Here is a 20,665-nt window from a genome sequence, read left to right on the forward strand (position 1 = left end):
ATTGTTGATGTTGTTCTATGTTTGTTTACAAAACTGCATTATAGACGACAGCTGCCTTTATAGTATAGACTAAGACTAAGTTTTGCCATAAAAATCCCCTACAAGAAAAAAGGGGTTTAGTGACGAGAGCTTTTTAGTCACTAACTAAACAAAAATGGTCACTAAATCAAATTAGTGACCAAAATTAGTTGGTCACTCTTCGTCACTATAGGTCCGTCACAAATTTTAATTAGTGACCAAAATACTAACTTGGTCACTATACTGACCAATTGATTATGGTCACTAATATCAGTGACGAAAAAAAATGGTCACTCTCACTTACCATTTGTGACCAAAAAGTGGTCACATTTTTCTTGTTAATGACTAAAAAGTGGTCACAATTTAGAGACCAAAAAGTGGTAACTATTTTTTTATTAGTGTCCAAAATATGGTAACAATTGTTAATCCTTCTTAGTGGCACAATATGATATAAATTCTCAAATTATGCAATAATTGTTTTTGCATTTAATTATAGCTCAACTTATATATCAAACAAAAATATCTCATTTCTAAAATGTACCAACAATATGATAATTTCTAATCTTCCATGCTTTCTATCTAACAACAATGCATACACCAATAAACTCTCAACATAATCCTAAAATCTATAGCTACAAATATAAAGAAACAAGTTTAATTTTGTGCTTGGTCAAATCTTTAGTCGCACCAACTCTTTTGTTCGTGCCAAGCTTTGGGTGATTTTGGACGTGTTGTTGGTATCTACAAACATAAAACCATATGTTAAAAGAGAACCACGAAAACAACAATCACACGAAATGTTTACCTAGTTCAACTATATGACAGTATTAACCATGCAGAAATCATACATAATCTATAGTGCAAAATTTTATTAATATTAATAACATGATATACTGGAAATCTAAAGCAAGGGACTGAACTGATTGATATTGCTTTAAACATACATATTATTCGACGCAATATCATTTATATTTCATAGGTTTTTACTGTTTACTAAGACATTCAAATGTATAAATCACGAGAAAACGACAAAAGATAATACGAGCTCGAAGTTTGAAGAAAAGACGATAAACGATGGATTTAAACCAAATATATGTCGAGATAACATTACCCGAATACAAGTTCAAGATGAGCAAAGAATAAAAGTTCAAATGAAAAGTTCCAAATCGATAAACGTCAACGCGGGATCAAAAGAGAACAAAACATAAAATAAAAACAAAGAAAACTGTCGATTACTCCTACGCGAAACGTGTAAAGCTACGCGAAACGCGTAGTATTTTACACCTACGCGATACGTGTACTCCTACGCGAAACGCGTAATGTTAGGCCAACTTTAATCATGAATCAGAAATGGGACGGTGGCTTTTGTGATTAAAAATTACTTCTTTTTCAAGTGCTACGGCAAGGAAAGCCAGTTTAAAGCTTACCTACTACTGGATCAACATGTTAAATACGGAGGACTAGTACACATATCAAGGAGACAAGAATTACTATACACATACAAAATTTATTACTCTAGTTACTTTGTATTTTGAAGTACTCTGTATAATTTAGTTCTGTACCAATTTAATTCTCAAGTCAAGATTAGGATAGTTTCAAATATTAAGGGTGTATTGTTCGTGATTAAGGGTGTTATTGTACGCGTGAAAGGGTGTTGTTATTGTAATTTTCTACCGTTTGAAGTTAATGAAAGTGAAGAATTTTTAGTAAGTATATCCTGTTAAAATTATCGTTATTATTATGTTTGCATATTTATGTTTTTATGTTTACCCTAGTATAATGAGTAGCTAAATACCCTTAGTGTTTGCTTAGATGTAGAGCCCCTAGTGAAATGGATTGTTATCATTTATAAAAGTTAAAATGTAACTTAAGTATTTTTAACATTGAGCCTAGTTAAAAGAACCATTATTATATAATTAGGTATTTAACCCTTGTCACTTAATTTATTAGATTTAAATAACGAAAGTTATTTTTAGCTATATAAATTAAGCTTCAACACTAAAAAGTGATCTAGACGAATTTATGAATAAGTTATTAACACTAAGTTATAAATAAACTTCGGTGGTTTCGGTAATATCAATAATTATATGATAGTGAAATTGTAAAAAGGGAAACCGTTATGATTTGGGTTTTGGCGAAGGTCAAAACTGGGTTGGTCTCAATTTAAATACTTAAGGACTAGTAACTATCTAAATATAATCCAATGAAAATTAGATTTAATTTAGTTAGTCAAAACTTATTATTTTTTCGAAAGGAAAATATAAGTTTTATACTAAACATTTTAATACGAGCTTAAACTTAAAACAATCCATGGACCTAGAGGTGACACATTTAAGTAAACACTCCCTTTTATTTTATAAATCATTATTATTATTATTTACGTTCATTTATTCAGTAAAGTTAAAAGTAAAATAAAAAAAAATATTACACAACATTATATTCCAGTTTATTCGTCACTGTTTTGTCACCTGGATTATAACATACGCGGATCGCGTATATCTCTACACGATACGCGTACATATTAAACCATACTCGAAACGCGTATTATACTACGCGAAACGCGTAAGTATAATACGGGTACTGTACGAACTAGGTTAAAAATCTAGGGTTTTAATTATTTTATTATTATACTTAAGTAATTAATATATAATTTGTATTAGTTATTATAAATTATTTAATACATGTTTTAATCCTACTAATCAGTGTTAAAAATAATACTTTATAATTAGTAATTAGTTTATAATTAGTTAATTATTATAATTCCTATTAAATTGTATTAGTTTCATTAAAACATGTCATTTAGTTAATTTAAATAAATTTATATTATAATTGCTCAAAACAAAATTCTAATCATATAGTTTTATTAAAAGTTATTATTTTACTAATTACCATTTAGTAATAAAATTGTTACATCATAATTAGTATAATTTCATTTAATTCACTTTTTAGTTAATAATTGTAATCTTGTAATCTTGTAATTTTATTTATGAAGTAAATTAGTTAAGTTATTTTCCATTATTGTTATATTATAAATTCCTAATTCAAAACTCCCTTAAAATAAGTTTGACTTCAAAGATTATTAAAAACCATTAAACACTCCATCTCCCTGTGGAACGAATCGGATTTACCTACAAACTAAACTACACGAATAGGACTAGTTGCCTATATATGCGTGAAATCAACCTGAATTCATTAAAACACCATATATACAATAAATCAATTCGTGTAACAAAACAACTCAAATCCGTTCATAAATAAAGGTACTGTTTCAGCACATCAACTTTTTGGCGTCGCTGCCGGGGAGTTGGCAGTTAAATAAATAGATAATTTTTCTGATTCGTAGTAGTAGTTGGATTTGTACGTGGACCGGGTTGTTGGATCACCAATTTTATTGGTCAATAGAAGGATCCTGCCCCTCTGCTGCATCTTTTGGCTATTCGAAACGTGGGCAAAATCAGAAGGAAAATCTGTTTGTTTAAGGGTTTTTATCATTGTTTTTATGTTATTCGATCCTCTCGAGGAAATTCATTTCCAAGAAAGTTCAAAGTTTATGAATAAATCCTTTAGTTCTTTGTACAATTTCCCAATTGTATGATCCGTTCAGAAAATCCTAAACTCGTTAAACTTAATCCGGAACCGCAAAGAATTAATAAAGGATAAAAACAACAAAAAGAAGCAGGAAGTACTAGTAATTTTAAAACACAGAAAAACACTAAAAAAGAAACAAGTAAGTAACACTAGAAAAGCTTTTGGTGTTATGATCTCATAATAGAAATTAATGCATGAACTTACGTTCCTCCAACACTGAATTAACTCCTTCATATCCTGAACCCGAAAGGGAATTCCACGAACGCTTAAGAGCTCAAGAAGTAAAATCTCTTGCTGAGAATTTACAATCACTTTCCTTAGAATCTGACTCTGAACCAGTTATCCAACCAATCATAGAGCCATTTATTAAAGAAGAAGAAGAGATGGCGGCTACAAATCAAACGATGGAAGCATTAATGAAGGCAACAAGAACAGGTCAAGACCACGCAATTATTCAACCCACTATGACTGACGGTTTTGAAATAAAGGGTCAATTTCTCCACATGGTGACTAATACATGTCAATTCGGTGGAGCCCCAAATGAGGATGCTAACTAGCATCTTCGTAAGTTTGTAAGCATTTGCAAGCTTTTCAAAATCAAAGATGTCACCGATGAAGTTGCATGTTTAAAAATCTTTCCATGGTCCTTAAAGGATGATGCAAGAGATTGGCTAGACTCATTACCAGAAGGTTATATTGAAGACTGGAATGATATGATGGATAAGTTTTTGTCAGAATTCTTTCCTGCTTCAAAAGCAGCAAAATTGCAAAGTGATATAAACCACTTTATGCAAAAGCCTAATGAAACTCTTTATGAAGCTTGGACCCGATTCAACAAAATGCTTAGGGTATGTCCTCAACACGGGTTGAATACATTCCAAAAGGTCCAAATATTCTATAAAGGAGTCAATGTGGCAACTAGAAAAGATATAGATGTTGCAGCCGGAGGTTCGATCATGAAGAAAACACCTGAAGACGCTCACACAATCATTGCCGATATAGCAGCCCATTCCCATAATTGGCATCAAGAGATGGAATTCTCTAGATCATCAAAGGTTGCTAGTATCGAAAGTAATGATGAAATTGCTTCTTTAAAAGTCCAAATAGCAAATCAAGCAAGGCAAATTGAGAAGGTAACCAAAGAAATGCACGCTATCAGAGTAGGGTGTGAACTGTGCCAAGGTCCCCATCTTACTAGAGATTGTGATCAAAGTACAATGGAAGAGCAAGCAAATTTCTTAGGTTACTTGCGAAAAGGTGAAATGAATTTCAATGATTTTCCAGCAATAGAAGCAAACAACCGAAAATATCCTCCTATAAATAGCTATCAAATAGGAGGACCTTCAGGTTCAAATAATAATAACTATCAAGGAGGAAATCCAGGTTACCAAAATAACCGGAATTTCCCAAATCAAAATCAAAGAAATGCACCACCATGTTACAATCACTTAAATAACCGAAATCAACCTCAACGAATTTATCAAAATAATTTCCAACACAATCAACCACAACCACAAGCACTCATACAACCACAACCCGAGAAGAAATCCGGTTTAGAAGATCTCTTGAGAGATTTTATGGTTAAGCACGAGCAAAATGCAGAGCTCCAAACTCAGCAAATTCGAAATCAACAAGCCACAATTCAGAATTTAGAAAGAGATGTTGGAAGGATCTCACAGTTACTATCAGAGAGACCACCAGGTACTCTCCCCTCAAATACTCAAGTGAATCCCAACAACAACCAAACAAGAAATGAGCATGTAAATGCTATAACTACTAGAAGTGGTTTAACTATTAACCCGGAGACTCTAAAGTCCCCGGAAGTTCCTTTATCTCCTTCTATTTTACAAGTACCGGTTGATAAAAATGAGCAAGTTGACAACGAACAAAAAAAAGATGATCCACCAGAGGTCATATCGAAGAAAAGTGAAGAACCACCAGTAAAGGTGTATAAGGAACCTATTCCATACCCAAAAGCATTGAAGAAAGATAGACTCGCGAGTCGATATCAGAAATTTGCGGACATGATCAAGCAAATTAGCATTAACATGCCACTCGCGGAGGTTCTTAGGGATATGCCCAATTACGGGAAGTTTTTGAAAGATCTCATATCTTCGAAGGGTAAATACCACGACGTTTCTGCCACATTCCTCCATGAGGAGTGTTCGGCCATCTTGAAGAAACAAAATGTACCTCCAAAATTGGGAGACCCGGGTAGTTTTATCATTCCATGTATGATGGGTGATTCGGTAGTGTACGATGCACTAGCCGACCTAGGTGCAAGTGTTAACCTAATGCCTTACTCGTTATATTTAAAACTTGACTTAGGAGACTTAAAACCAACCCGGATGGGTATTCGATTAGCAAACCAATCATTTGATACTCCCATAGGTATAGCCGAGGATATTCTTGTAAAAGTTGGCTCACTTATCTTTCCCGTCGACTTTGTTATTCTAGAAATGCAAGAGGACACAAAAGTTCCTATCATTTTAGGACGTCCTTTCCTTAACACTGCAGATGCTATCATTAATGTCCAAAAAGAACAATTGAGTCTAGGTGTGGGAAACGAGAGAATAATTTGTCACATTGACAAAGCCATGAAAAGACCCACTTCCACCGATGACTCTTGTTTTCAAATTGATGTTATAGATCTTTGTGTCGAGAATGAATTGCAGGAGCTACTGGAAATTGATATCCCGGGGTTAGCCCCGGTAAGTGAGAATGAATACTTCAATATTGATAAAGATTTTGATGAGTTGATGAAGGTGGTCACGGATGTCGAGACCATCAAAGAAGAAATTCCCAAGGAAGAGGAATCGTTTGAGGAAATCAAGAATGAAGATAGATTCCGTATAAAGAATTCCTTGGAAGAACCACCCGTACTAGAGCTTAAAGAGCTACCCAAACACTTGGAGTATGCTTATCTCGAAAGTACATCTCAATTACCGGTAATTATTGCTTCACATCTTTCCGGTAACGAGAAGGATAGGTTAATCTCTGTTTTAAAAACCCATAAAAAGGCTATAGCCTGGAAAACAACCCACATTCCAGGGATAAACCCGTCTTATTGTACACATAAAATTCTCCTTGAGAATGACTTCAAACCAGTAGTACAAAGACAACGCAGGCTAAATCCCAACATGAAAGAGGTTGTTAAAAAGGAGGTAGTCAATCTTCTTGACGCCGGGTTAATCTATCCCATCTCCGATAGTCCTTGGGTTAGTCCAGTACAAGTAGTACCCAAAAAGGGTGTACAACCGTTATTCTAAATGAAAAGGACGAACTCGTTCCAACTAGAACGGTTACCGGCTGGAGAGTCTGTATTGATTACAGACGTCTCAATGATGCCACAAGAAAGGATCATTTTTCGTTACCTTTTATTGATCAAATGATTGAACGATTAGCGGGGAAAGAATATTATTGCTTTCTAGATGGTTTCTCCGGTTACTTCCAAATTCCAATTGATCCCAACGACCAAGAAAAGACCACATTCACTTGTCCTTTTGGTACCTTTGCCTATCGCCGCATGCCGTTTGGTTTATGCAATGCACCCGGAACCTTTCAAAGGTGCATGATGGCAATTTTCGATGATATGGTAGAGGATTGTATGGAAGTCTTCATGGATGACTTTTCCGTGTTTGGAGATTCCTTTGAATCGTGTCTTTTTAACCTTGAACGTATGCTTATCCGATGTGAGAAAGCAAATTTGGTCCTAAATTGGGAAAAATGCCACTTCATGGTAAAGGAGGGCATTGTACTTGGTCACAAAATATCTCGTGCGGGAATAGAGGTAGATAAAGCTAAAATTGAAGTTATATCTAAGCTACCTAAACCGTCGAATGTTAAGGCCATTAGAAGCTTTCTTGGTCACGCGGGATTCTATAGGCGATTTATCAAAGATTTTTCTAAAATCGCCCGCCCATTGACCAAGCTTCTTGAAAAGGATGCTCCATTTGACTTTGATTCTAATTGCGAAAATGCATTCTCGATTCTAAAGTCAAAACTCACACAAGCTCCCATTATCGTATCTCCGGATTGGAGTATGCCATTTGAGCTAATGTGTGACGCAAGCGACTATGCCTTAGGTGCTGTCTTAGGACAACGACCCGATAATCATTTTCTTCCAATTTATTATGCAAGCAAAACGCTAACGGGGGCTCAAATTAATTATACCACCACGGAAAAGGAGCTCCTAGCGGTTGTTTATGCGTTTGATAAATTTCGGTCATATTTGGTGTTGTCCAAGACCATTGTTTACATGGACCATTCGGCACTTAGGTACTTATTCTCGAAACTAGATGCAAAGCATCGTCTCATACGTTGGGTTCTTTTACTTCAAGAATTTGACATTGAGATACGTGACAAGAAAGGAGCCGAGAATCTAGCTGCCGACCATTTATCCCGACTTGAAAACCCTGAATTAGATAAACTCGATGATACAATCATCAAGGACACATTTCCAGACGAATCTCTAATGAGGGTTGACAAGGAATCTGAAATCCCATGGTTTGCTCATTTTGCAAACTATCTTGCTTCAGGCATTCTTCAAAAAGGACTTTCTTACCAACAAAAGAAGAAATTCTTTGCGGATTTGAAATCCTATTTCTGGGAACACCCCGACCTATTTCGTGTTGGTGCAGATCAAATAATTCGCCGTTGTGTGTACGGACAAGAGGCTCAACAAATTCTTGAGCATTGCCATCAAGGGCCCACCGGCGGTCATTTCGGACCAAACCACACTGCAAGAAAAATCCTTGACTCGGGCTTTTATTGGCCCAAGATCTTTAAAGATGCCCATAATTTCGTTCGGACTTGTAATGCATGCCAACGAACGGGTAATATCACAAAAAAGGATGAGATGCCTCAAACCGGCATCCAAGTTTGTGAAATCTTTGATATTTGGGGAATCGATTTCATGGGACCATTTTCAAGTTCCCATAAGTGCAAGTACATCCTAGTAGCCGTTGACTATGTATCCAAGTGGGCTGAAGCAAAAGCTTTGCCTACAAATGATGCTAGGGTGGTGGTGAACTTCTTGAAAAATCTCTTCTCACGATTTGGAATCCCAAAGGCGCTCATATCCGACCTAGGAACACATTTTGCCAACAACCTTCTTGAAAAGGTGTTGAAGAAGTATGGCGTAACTCATCGTTTCTCTACTCCGTACCACCCGCAAACAAGTGGTCAAGTGGAGAACACGAATCGTGCCTTGAAACGCATACTTGGGAAAACGGTTAATAACAACCCTAAGATTTGGCAACGCAAGTTAGACGACGCGTTGTGGGCTTTTAGGACTGCGTATAAAACACCAATCGGTACCACACCCTTTAGACTTGTATATGGTAAAGCATGTCATCTACCTGTAGAAGTTGAACACAAGGCATATTGGGCTCTGAGAGTGTGTAATACTGACCTTGTGCAAGCCGGAGAAAATCGTTTCTTACAACTTCACGAACTAGATGAATTAAGATTACAAGCATATGAAAATTCTAAAACATACAAAGATAAAACTAAAAAATGGCACGATGCACGATTAAAAAAGAAAGAATTTGAACAAGGGGATAAAGTATTAGTATTCCAATCACGTTTCAAGTTTTCACCTGGTAAACTTAGATCCCGATGGACTGGGCCATATATAATAAAACAGGTTTTTCCATCTGGATATGCAGAATTATATAGCAAAGACGGTGGAACTTTCAAAGTGAACGGTCATCGACTCAAATTATACTTTGAAGGAATCAATACTATGGAAAGAGACGAGATCACATTCTACCCTAAGGACAAGTAAATTCAGGGTAACTTTAAGGTTTTAAACTCCATTCTCGATTTTTATTTTTATCTTTAAGAGTGGGGTTAGATTGGTCTTTCCCTAGCAAACCCTAAAGAACTAGTCTTCTCCCTCCATTCTACCTTTTTATTTTCTTCTTTTCGTTTTTATTTATTGTTTATTTTCAAGATGCGCAATCAATATGTCTACAACCACTTCTTTTTAATGTGCGATAAAATTTTACCGAGAGATGTGGTGTTAGATATAAAGAGAAGATGCGATCAGGCGAGTAAAGAAATAAGGCAAGAACTTAACGAGAAAAATTATGCCAAAGGAAAATCAAAATCAGCTAAGAAACGTCGAGCGCGTCATTTGGGCAAATGTGTAAAATGCGGAAAACCAGCTCATTATGGAAATTGTCCAAAGAACCAGACAGACTCTAATTTCGAGTACGTAACCTTATGCCGAGAAGGACCTTTTAAATGTTCAAAGGAAAACCTCTTAAACCAACGAGGTTACGCCTACGAAGCCATGGGGGGCGAAATGATGCGACTACACTACGAGGCGAGTCAACGCGGTTTCACAATCTAAGTCTTTTTCTCGCCAATTGTGTTTTTGTGCATTTTTTGTATTTTTGTGCATTTTTGTATTTTTGAATTTTTGTGTGTTTATGTTTTGGTGTGTTTTAGTTTGTATTTGTTTGCTGTGATGTTATTAAAAAGGGTCTACCGTTTAAAATTGATAAACCTTGAGTTTAACCTGTTTTCATTGAAAACGATAATGCTAAGTGTAATAACTGAATTGTCGTTCTTCAAATTGCACGAAATTTATTATTGGATTCATAATATATCTTTTATATGGTAAACCACCAAAAACAGAAGAAAAATCAAAACTACTAAAATTATACTTTTTTATCAATAACTGTAAAAATATATAACTTATAAACCTTTGTAGTGGGTAATGATAGGTGTAACAACCGAGATTGTCTCTACCTAGTTGATAGGAAACAAAGTTTTAAGTTTGAAAATTAGTTGGTTTAAAAGTATATATATATATAAAAAAAATATAGTGTGTATTTTAAATTCATTTAATTTTTATTTTTCATGTACTTGTTTTTAATTCTAAATATTAATTTTCTTTTATAAAATTTTTTTTTAAAAAAAAAAATTAAAAAAAATTGGAGTGTTTTATTTTCAAGTTGTTTTTGAAAAATATTAAAACGTTAACTTTTGAAGTATTAAATTATAAATTGAAATTGAAAATTTATAAACGGATAAAAACTAGGTGTAACAACCGAAATTTCCGTTACATCAAATATGAATTTAAAATTGATATTTTGAAATTTTAAGTACTTATAAAGTTGAGAAAAAATATATATATATATATATATATATATATATATATATATATATATATATATATATATATATATATATATATATATATATATATATATAATAAAAAATTTAAATAAATAAATAAGAATGATTTTGTTTTTATTTTTATTTTCATAAAATTTTAAAAAAATTTAACTTTTAAATTATTAAATTTTATAAATTAATTTTTAAAATTTATAAACGGATTAAGACTAGGTATAACAACCGAAATTTCCGTAGCAACACATATTAATTTATAAAAGAAATTTTAAAGTTTTAAGTACTTATAAAGTTGGAAAAAAAAAAAAAAAAAAAAGGGGACAGAAAACTTACGCGAATCGTGGGGATATCCACACGAAACGCGTATAATCAACATCCACGCGAAACGCGTAAGACTACGCGAAACGCGTAGGTTCAAAAATAGGTCCAGATAATCAGTCGATTTCTTTCTCTCCTTCACACATCATTATTGTTTTTGCTTACTGAGAGGACGAAGGAGAAGCACAAAAATCACCAAAATCACACCCAAACACTAAATTAACACTATCAATCTCCTTCAATTCATCTATCTTTCAACATGCCGAGATTGGTAAGGGTCCTAAACCCGTTTTTTACCACTTGCTTTTCAAATTTTTCATTATTTATTGGTTTAGTCTTAATCCGAATTAATGCATGATATTGTTGAATTTTGTTTGATTAATGCTATATCTATATTGTTAGTGTGATGTTAAACCCGATTAGCATAAGAATTTGATGTTTAAATGGATTATTGAAAAATTAGTGTTTATGTAAATTGGGGAAATTGAAGAATTGCTATTAAATTGTGTTATTTTGAGTCTAATTAGATGTTTTTAGATGTTTTGATAGTAGTAGAAGCTTTGAATTTAAATTTGATTGATTGATTGTGTGATTTTTATTTTCGTCTAAATTTGATAAATTTTTGTAATTATCATGAATCGAGTATAAATTGTGATGATGATTAGAAGCTGGATTATACACAATGTGATTGAATTGGATTATATATACTTAGCTCATTGCGTATTTCCATTTGTGATTCACATTTTTGTTTTTGAAACTTAATTTTTGATTAGGAATTTTTGATTTATTTTTGTTTGTTTTTATTTGTTGTTAAGATATTGATTCATGTGGTGTTGAAACAAGCTTGTATGTCAAGAATAAATTCGTTGCTAACATTAACATACCCAATTGGGACGGTTCTCTTGTTTTAAAATGTTATGCAGGGATTATTCAGAATGAGAGCTGTTAACCAACAGCAAGGGGAAGAACAAGTAACCCCAGAAATGGAACAACAACTACAGAATCTACACCCAAACCTGAGATTTCCTGATGATGTACCTAACCGATTACAAAAGGTTAAGGACTTACTTTCTCTGGTCACTAGAAACATCTCTCCAGTATACGTTGTGGACTGGGCTCCTTTAGGACCACCAGTCAATTTAGATTTGCAAATAAAGGGAATTTTAAACCAAAGTTTTACAAATGAATTTGGAATGACTTTGGTTTTTAATGATTTTGAGAGATTGTTTAGTTTAAATAGCCCTGTATACAGAGAATGGTGTTTAGAATTCTACTCTACCGTTAGAATAAGTTTACACCCAAAAAATATCGATGATATTAATTTTCTACAATTTAGGCTGGGTGGGGTAGATAGAGCAATGTCCCTAAGTGACGTGACTACCGCATTAGGGATTTACACCGTAGACGAGATGATAGCTCCCGGTTTTAGGGAATATATTTTTACAGGGGCTAGATATACAGGTAACTATGATTCTGGTATAGTCTGGCGATCTTTCACTAATAGAAATACATATGAGCCAGGCCAGGAATCTTATCTAAAGATCACTGATGTTCGCTTCAGAATAATTCATAAGTTTATAGCGAACACAATAAACCAAAGGTCATTTACTAATACAGATAAAATTAATTATATTGACCTTTGGTACTTAGATGCGATCAGAGATAGGGATACATTTATTAGTATACCCTATGGAGTTGCTTACTTTTTGGCCCATGTTGGTAAGGGTGCTCGAGGGACGAGTGACATGTCAGGGGGTCACTATATCACGTGTCTAGGAAGCTGGTTCGGACTCGACCCGAGTGAATCAGAACCTCCAATCCAACCGGTAAATCAAGCTGTTAGAACTTTAGGATTGGACGTGTATAGGACGGCTAAGGCCATACAAGTGAGGGGTGGGGTAATTAGTTTGAGACGGCAAGAAGTAGTCGCTCACGCTCCTATGGAGGAGGATGAGGAACCCGCTAGGGAAACTAGGAGGAGACGAAGACAGCCAGATGAGGCTAGTACGTCTAACGTAGGTGTTTCTGATTTCGATATGCTACAAAATTCGTTTAATTCATTGAGTTTAGATTTAAGGAACTCGTATGATAATTGGGGACGGAGATCAGAAGAACAGTACACTAGTTTGTCTAGGCAAATAGGGGATATTAGGCATACCCAACTGGCCCAGGATACTATGTTAGAAAACATCCGCTACGATCAGAGGGGCCAGGGAGCACAGTTAGAGTGGGCGCATCATCAGGCTTATTTATACGCAGCTAACCCACAACAATACGCTCCCTCAGCTTTTCCATCATACCCCCAGTGGCAAGAACACGGTGACCCTCTACCTCCACCTTATGATCCCAACGCTGCCCTTGCCGCGAGTCAGGAAGCCTATAGGCGTTTTTACGAGGAACAACGCCTAAACGAACAACGGCAGCAACAGGAGCGAGAACAGGAAGATCAGGGAGGCCCTGCGTGGTCATTTTTCTAGTTTTTCTTTTCATTTTTAGAATTATTTATTTTGTATTTGTTTGTATAAAATGATTTTTATGGTGTGTTAATTTATTCTTATCTTTAATTATCTTTACAAAAACTCTAGTGTGGGGTAAAATTTTTGTACTACTAAAGTACAACCCCATCTCGTTTGTGATTGACATATTTGTTGACAGGTACTTATGATGATGAGATTCGACATAGCGAAACACGAAAGTTTTATTGTGATAAAACGGATTGGATATGTTCATACGATAAGCATTTTACAATATCCAATTACTTAACAAAGGAAGTTTTATATACTGTACACTTTTTGTCCTCTCAAATTTATACATTTTAATCTGATTTTATGTAATGAGGGCATTACATAATCTTAAGTGTGGGGTAGGGAATATATAAATTCTCGAGAACTTATTACTTGGTGGTTTTTATGAAAAATTTTACATTTTTTAAACAAATATAACTAATCAATTTTTAAGGTAATTACGAGCAATTAAAGATTAGGTGTCAAAAACCGAAATTATTGTCTCCATACATTAAAAATACATAAGTTTATCTGATTGAAATATATAAAAGAAAACCAAGTATAACAGAATTTATAAACTCTATATGTTTAGAACTATTTATCACATGTTTCTATGAAGTATTGCAGATATCATCGCTTTGGAATATATAAACCTGAATATCTCGTTAAGGAAGTAAAGTCTTCCAAAATGACACACTTGTTAACTTATGTTAGAAGATGTAGTCCAGAACAGCTGTAGGTTGACGAAAAATCTTGAAAAGTCATCTCTATCATCGGCTGGAAATCCACCTCACCTCAGCATCAAACAGGGTTTTTGGTGGTCAGACTTATCCTAACCATGAGATGGATCTGTCTCGTACAATGGGGGGGCACATTGCAAATTAGCTTTTAAGACTAATGAATCTAATCCCCAGATGGATGATCTCCGTAAAGATCAACCGCATCTATGTTTGACCGCGGTCAACATACATATGCCATAACAAATTGAGGTGTGCAAACTCATGGTTCACCGATGATATTTGGACACGATATAATTTTACTCTAAAACTTGTGCTATTTTATGAATTATATTGTGTAAAACCATTTTTAGGACATTCGGTTTCAAGTTCCATGATACTTCAATTATGGGGGCGGATAGCTTGCTAATCGCCGACTGAGACTTTGGTTTTCAGTTACCCTCAACCGGAATTTGAGGTTAAAACCGGAAAACGTGTCTAGTGTAAAAACTAGCATGACATTTTATAAAATCATAAAACGTTTTCACAAGGTCCAATTTTCCCTAAGGATCCAAATTTTTAAACCTTAATCACGAGTTTCAACTTTGTTTCTGTTGTCAGAATTTCGTTTCGTGTGGTGTGCGTGTGATTCAATAAAAATTGTGTAGTGTTTCCAACTTATTCCTTATAGCGTGTGTTTCATTTCGTGTAGCGTGTGTTGTGTGATTTAATGATCGATAAGGAAAAATATGTAATGTTCCGATTCTATTTAGAAGATGTAATTGCTAGAGGACAAGCAACGTTCAAGTGTGGGGTATTTTGATATTGCTTTAAACATACATATTATTCGACGCAATATCATTTATATTTCATAGGTTTTTACTGTTTACTAAGACATTCAAATGTATAAATCACGAGAAAACGACAAAAGATAATACGAGCTCGAAGTTTGAAGAAAAGACGATAAACGATGGATTTAAACCAAATATATGTCGAGATAACATTACCCGAATACAAGTTCAAGATGAGCAAAGAATAAAAGTTCAAATGAAAAGTTCCAAATCGATAAACGTCAACGCGGAATCAAAAGAGAACAAAACATAAAATAAAAACAAAGAAAACTGTCGATTACTCCTACGCGAAACGTGTAAAGCTACGCGAAACGCGTAGTATTTTACACCTACGCGATACGTGTACTCCTACGCGAAACGCGTAATGTTAGGCCAACTTTAATCATGAATCAGAAATGGGACGGTGGCTTTTGTGATTAAAAATTACTTCTTTTTCAAGTGCTACAGCAAGGAAAGCCAGTTTAAAGCTTACCTACTACTGGATCAACATGTTAAATACGGAGGACTAGTACACATATCAAGGAGACAAGAATTACTATACACATACAAAATTTATTACTCTAGTTACTTTGTATTTTGAAGTACTCTGTATAATTTAGTTCTGTACCAATTTAATTCTCAAGTCAAGATTAGGATAGTTTCAAATATTAAGGGTGTATTGTTCGTGATTAAGGGTGTTATTGTACGCGTGAAAGGGTGTTGTTATTGTAATTTTCTACCGTTTGAAGTTAATGAAAGTGAAGAATTTTTAGTAAGTATATCCTGTTAAAATTATCGTTATTATTATGTTTGCATATTTATGTTTTTATGTTTACCCTAGTATAATGAGTAGCTAAATACCCTTAGTGTTTGCTTAGATGTAGAGCCCCTAGTGAAATGGATTGTTATCATTTGTAAAAGTTAAAATGTAACTTAAGTATTTTTAACATTGAACCTAGTTAAAAGAACCATTATTATATAATTAGGTATTTAACCCTTGTCACTTAATTTATTAGATTTAAATAACGAAAGTTATTTTTAGCTATATAAATTAAGCTTCAACACTAAAAAGTGATCTAGACGAATTTATGAATAAGTTATTAACACTAAGTTATAAATAAACTTCGGTGGTTTGGGTAATATCAATAATTATATGATAGTGAAATTGTAAAAAGGGAAACCGTTATGATTTGGGTTTTGGCGAAGGTCAAAACTGGGTTGGTCTCAATTTAAATACTTAAGGACTAGTAACTATCTAAATATAATCCAATGAAAATTAGATTTAATTTAGTTAGTCAAAACTTATTATTTTTTCGGAAGGAAAATATAAGTTTTATACTAAACATTTTAATACGAGCTTAAACTTAAAACAATCCATGGACCTAGAGGTGACACATTTAAGTAAACACTCCCTTTTATTTTATAAATCATTATTATTATTATTTACGTTCATTTATTCAGTAAAGTTAAAAGTAAAATAAAAAAAAATATTACACAACATTATATTCCAGTTTATTCGTCACTGTTTTGTCACCTGGATTATAACATACGCGGATCGCGTATATCTCTACACGATACGCGTACATATTAAACCATACGCGAAACGCGTATTATACTACGCGAAACGCGTAAGTATAATACGGGTACTGTACGAACTAGGTTAAAAATCTAGGGTTTTAATTATTTTATTATTATACTTAAGTAATTAATATATAATTTGTATTAGTTATTATAAATTATTTAATACATGTTTTAATCCTACTAATCAGTGTTAAAAATAATACTTTATAATTAGTAATTAGTTTATAATTAGTTAATTATTATAATTCCTATTAAATTGTATTAGTTTCATTAAAACATGTCATTTAGTTAATTTAAATAAATTTATATTATAATTGCTCAAAACAAAATTCTAATCATATAGTTTTATTAAAAGTTATTATTTTACTAATTACCATTTAGTAATAAAATTGTTACATCATAATTAGTATAATTTCATTAATTCACTTTTTAGTTAATAATTGTAATCTTGTAATCTTGTAATTTTATTTATGAAGTAAATTAGTTAAGTTATTTTCCATTATTGTTATATTATAAATTCCTAATCCAAAACCCCCTTTAAATAAGTTTGACTTCAAAGATTATTAAAAACCATTAAACACTCCATCTCCCTGTGGAACGAATCGAATTTACCTACAAACTAAACTACACGAATAGGACTAGTTGCCTACATATGTGTGAAATCAACCTGAATTCATTAAAACACCATATATACAATAAATCAATTCGTGTAACAAAACAACTCAAATCCGTTCATAAATAAAGGTACTGTTTCAGCACATCACTGATATTCTATAATATTCATCATTAAGTTTCCAACAAATAAGGATGATTGAGTTTGTGTCATGAAACAGATTTTGCAACTATTAAGCACTTGTATTTCATAAGAGTTCTAACTTATATGTCAAGATTTTGGTACCTACAGGTCAGTGCTCGTAAGAGTTTTTAGCATTGTATTTAATAAAGTTCCACAAATGATTCTCTGCAGCTTAAGGCTCTAACAGAGTTTGTCAACACACAAATGTTTCTTGTAGTGATTGTTAACGAATTTGTGGTATAATAGGGTGCATAAAAGAACTTATTAGTGTGTGGACTAAAAAACTAATTGAAATAATATATCTTATTACAACATTTATTAAATTGGATGTAGGATAACAAGCACATCAATATAACATCAGATGCAAAACCTTGAGGTTATATAAACCATAAACAAATCATATCAAATGATAAGCTAAAATATTATCTAACAAGTTCACAAGCAAAAAAAGGTACCTTCATTTTCCTTCTCTCTAGACTGAGAAGATACAAGCCAAGAGTGAATAGAGGCCCTTCCATTTCCTACATAACCACGTAATGAAAAACAACACGAAGTTAAGCTGATTGAAAAAACACCATAAACGGGTAATAAACCAATAATTTCAAGAAAATAATTAGTATGCACCAGAAGGATCATTAGGCAAAGAAAATAAGCCTAAGCTAGCAATTAGCATGTAAATGCGGTGGTGTTCTTTAGTAATCCACATATTTTCTTGATTTGATCTAAAGGACCAATCTTCTCATCTTCATGTGGTTCTTCCTTTATTTGTACTTTCTCCTTTTTGACATTCATTCCATTATTAGCATTAAGCATTAAGCATTATCACTAAAGGATGACAAATGTGGTGGGGTATTTAACCTATTCAATTACATTAGATGAATTAAAAATTTATGCATTACCAGAAGATTTCCCTTTGGAGTAAACCTGAAACTATAGAAACTTATCAATTAATTGAGAGGTCTAGAAGAACAAATCATGCTCTATAGAGAATTGCATCTCCTTTACTCAGTTTAACTCAAAGTCCCTTCACCATTTTCCCATCACAGCTGCATTTACCTGCAAAATCTCAAAATAGTGGAGATAGCACGTTCATAACATGCCTCCAAGAGAAGACTCCCCCATGAAACTTATGCACAAAAGTGATCTCAAACTGACCATTTGTGTCTTGAACTTTTTCAAGTGAGTGATAAACAGCAGTTTTACGATTAAATTCTCATCAGTAACTACATATAGGTTATTAGACGTATCTTTTGACTGGTTATGTCTTTAACTTGCCATTTACTAGTTAATGGATTGGTTGTTTACTTGTTTCAAATCTGAAAAGGGTAAATGGATCAAACAAGCATACCTGTAGCGTGCTCTAACAAGAGGTCCTCACCCAGCACCTACAAGGCTACAACCATCAATACCTATACCTATTACCTATAATACCTATAAAGTAACATAAGAGGATGTAAATAAGTAGATATCTAAACAAAGAAATGGAGACAGATATGCAAGTAGAGTATGTTTAGGTTCAACTATTGTCGTCTATTGATATATGATGGGGACTGATATGCAAGGAAATCTTACAATGGTTTGAGTAGATGCATTCTCATCAGCGATCCTATGATTTATCCACGAATGCTTTACTGACAGCCCTTTGATATTTCCAATATGTTCACTGTTATCAAACAGGTAATCAATACATGAACTAACATTTTGTAGATTTAAAGATAAGGATATCGAATATACATATTGACAATTAAACAATGATATATAAAGATAAAGCTAGTAACCATAACAGATTGCAATTACATTTAATGATGGAGTGTAACCAAAACCCTAATAATGCTGCAGACCTGCAATATACAATATATACTGCAATTGTGGTGTACTTTGGTATATAAATATATGTATATAAGATGATGATAATAGTCATTAACCTTTTTCACGGCAAAATCTCCAAATTATCATAACCTCCGTCATTCAAATTATCGTCCTCGTCAGTAAAACAGAAAATTCATAGATTACATGCCGATATAAATCAGAACCTAATCAAATAAATAATAAAATTTAAGCTCTAAATGTAATGAAATAAATAAGCCACAAAACAACCGAAGTGAAAGCATGATGCAAAAATTGAATTATAAACAGTTATTTACATACCATACGAATAGCTTACTCCATCGCACTCGTTCTTCAATAACCATCTCTCAAGTGTCCGTCAATACCGACGCAATCATCCGTCAATACCGTCGCAATCGCCCCTGTCGCAATCGTCCGGCAATAACGTCAGAATAATCCGTCAATCACCGTCACAAATAGTCCTTAAATCTCCGTCAGAAAGTGAAAATCGATACTAGCAAGTAGGGGGTTCGATTGTAAGATTATCTGCCAATTTTCGTTTTCACCGGATTCAATTATATGTCAATTTATTGTATTTGTGGTTTAATCCAATTTTAGTTGTTGTCGATGGAGAGAATGAGGATATGATAACTTGTTACTTGCTGGATTTTAGGGTTTGTGACAGAGATAACATGAGCGAGTATGTGAATTAAGAAGTGAGGAATAACATGCCCGCTAATTTTCAGGCTGATTTTATTATGAAGTGAGCAGGTAATTATTTTACAAATTCATTCCATAAAAATCAACGGACTCTCAGGAAAAAGCTTATAAACGACTAAAGTATAGAAAGACAGGAAAAGACCATTATACCCTTTCAACGTGCAGCAAACAAAAATCATCAGGACTGCTTCCAAATATGAGCAAAAGCACCATCTTTTTTGGAAGTGTAAATCCTGTTACTCAAAGTAAAATTGTGCAGATTCTACCATTTGAAGTGGGTATTTTACCTATGAAGTACTTGGGAGTTCCCCTTCTTGCAAAAAGGTTGGGTATTAAAGATTGTAAGAGCTTGGTGGACAAAGTTAGAACTAAAGTTAATAACTGGAGATTAAAGAAGCTTTCTTATGCTGGAAGGCTGCAATTGGTTGCATCTGTCTTGTCTGCTATGCAAACCTATTGGGCTTATGTGTATACCTTACCTTATGGTACAGTGAATGAAATTGAAAAGTTATTAAAAGGATTCTTGTAGGCTCAGTCTGACAGTTCAAAAGGTAAGGCAAAAGTTGCTTGGAAGAATGTATGTATCCCAAAAGATCAAGGAGGGCTTGGGTTAAGGCCTTTAAA

General features: G+C 33.6%; 1 long non-coding RNA gene across 2 annotated transcripts; it reads right to left on the reverse strand.

The window, feature by feature from the left end:
• Window positions 1-519: 519 nt before the first annotated feature.
• LOC139886039 (uncharacterized) lies at window positions 520-20,109 on the reverse strand. 2 transcript variants are annotated; one of them, XR_011772238.1, is made up of 8 exons: window positions 19,643-20,109; window positions 19,420-19,527; window positions 19,292-19,335; window positions 19,067-19,157; window positions 18,843-18,879; window positions 18,119-18,550; window positions 17,950-18,015; window positions 520-759 (listed from the first exon to the last, which is right to left on the reverse strand). It is a non-coding gene; the product is annotated as an uncharacterized lncRNA (long non-coding RNA). The 2 variants fall into 2 exon arrangements; XR_011772237.1 differs by having other exon boundaries at window positions 18,119-18,879.
• Between the last annotated feature and the right edge of the window lie 556 nt (window positions 20,110-20,665).

Source organism: Rutidosis leptorrhynchoides, chromosome 1, assembly GCF_046630445.1.
Source record: "Rutidosis leptorrhynchoides isolate AG116_Rl617_1_P2 chromosome 1, CSIRO_AGI_Rlap_v1, whole genome shotgun sequence".
In the NCBI taxonomy this organism is placed as follows: domain Eukaryota; kingdom Viridiplantae; phylum Streptophyta; class Magnoliopsida; order Asterales; family Asteraceae; genus Rutidosis; species Rutidosis leptorrhynchoides.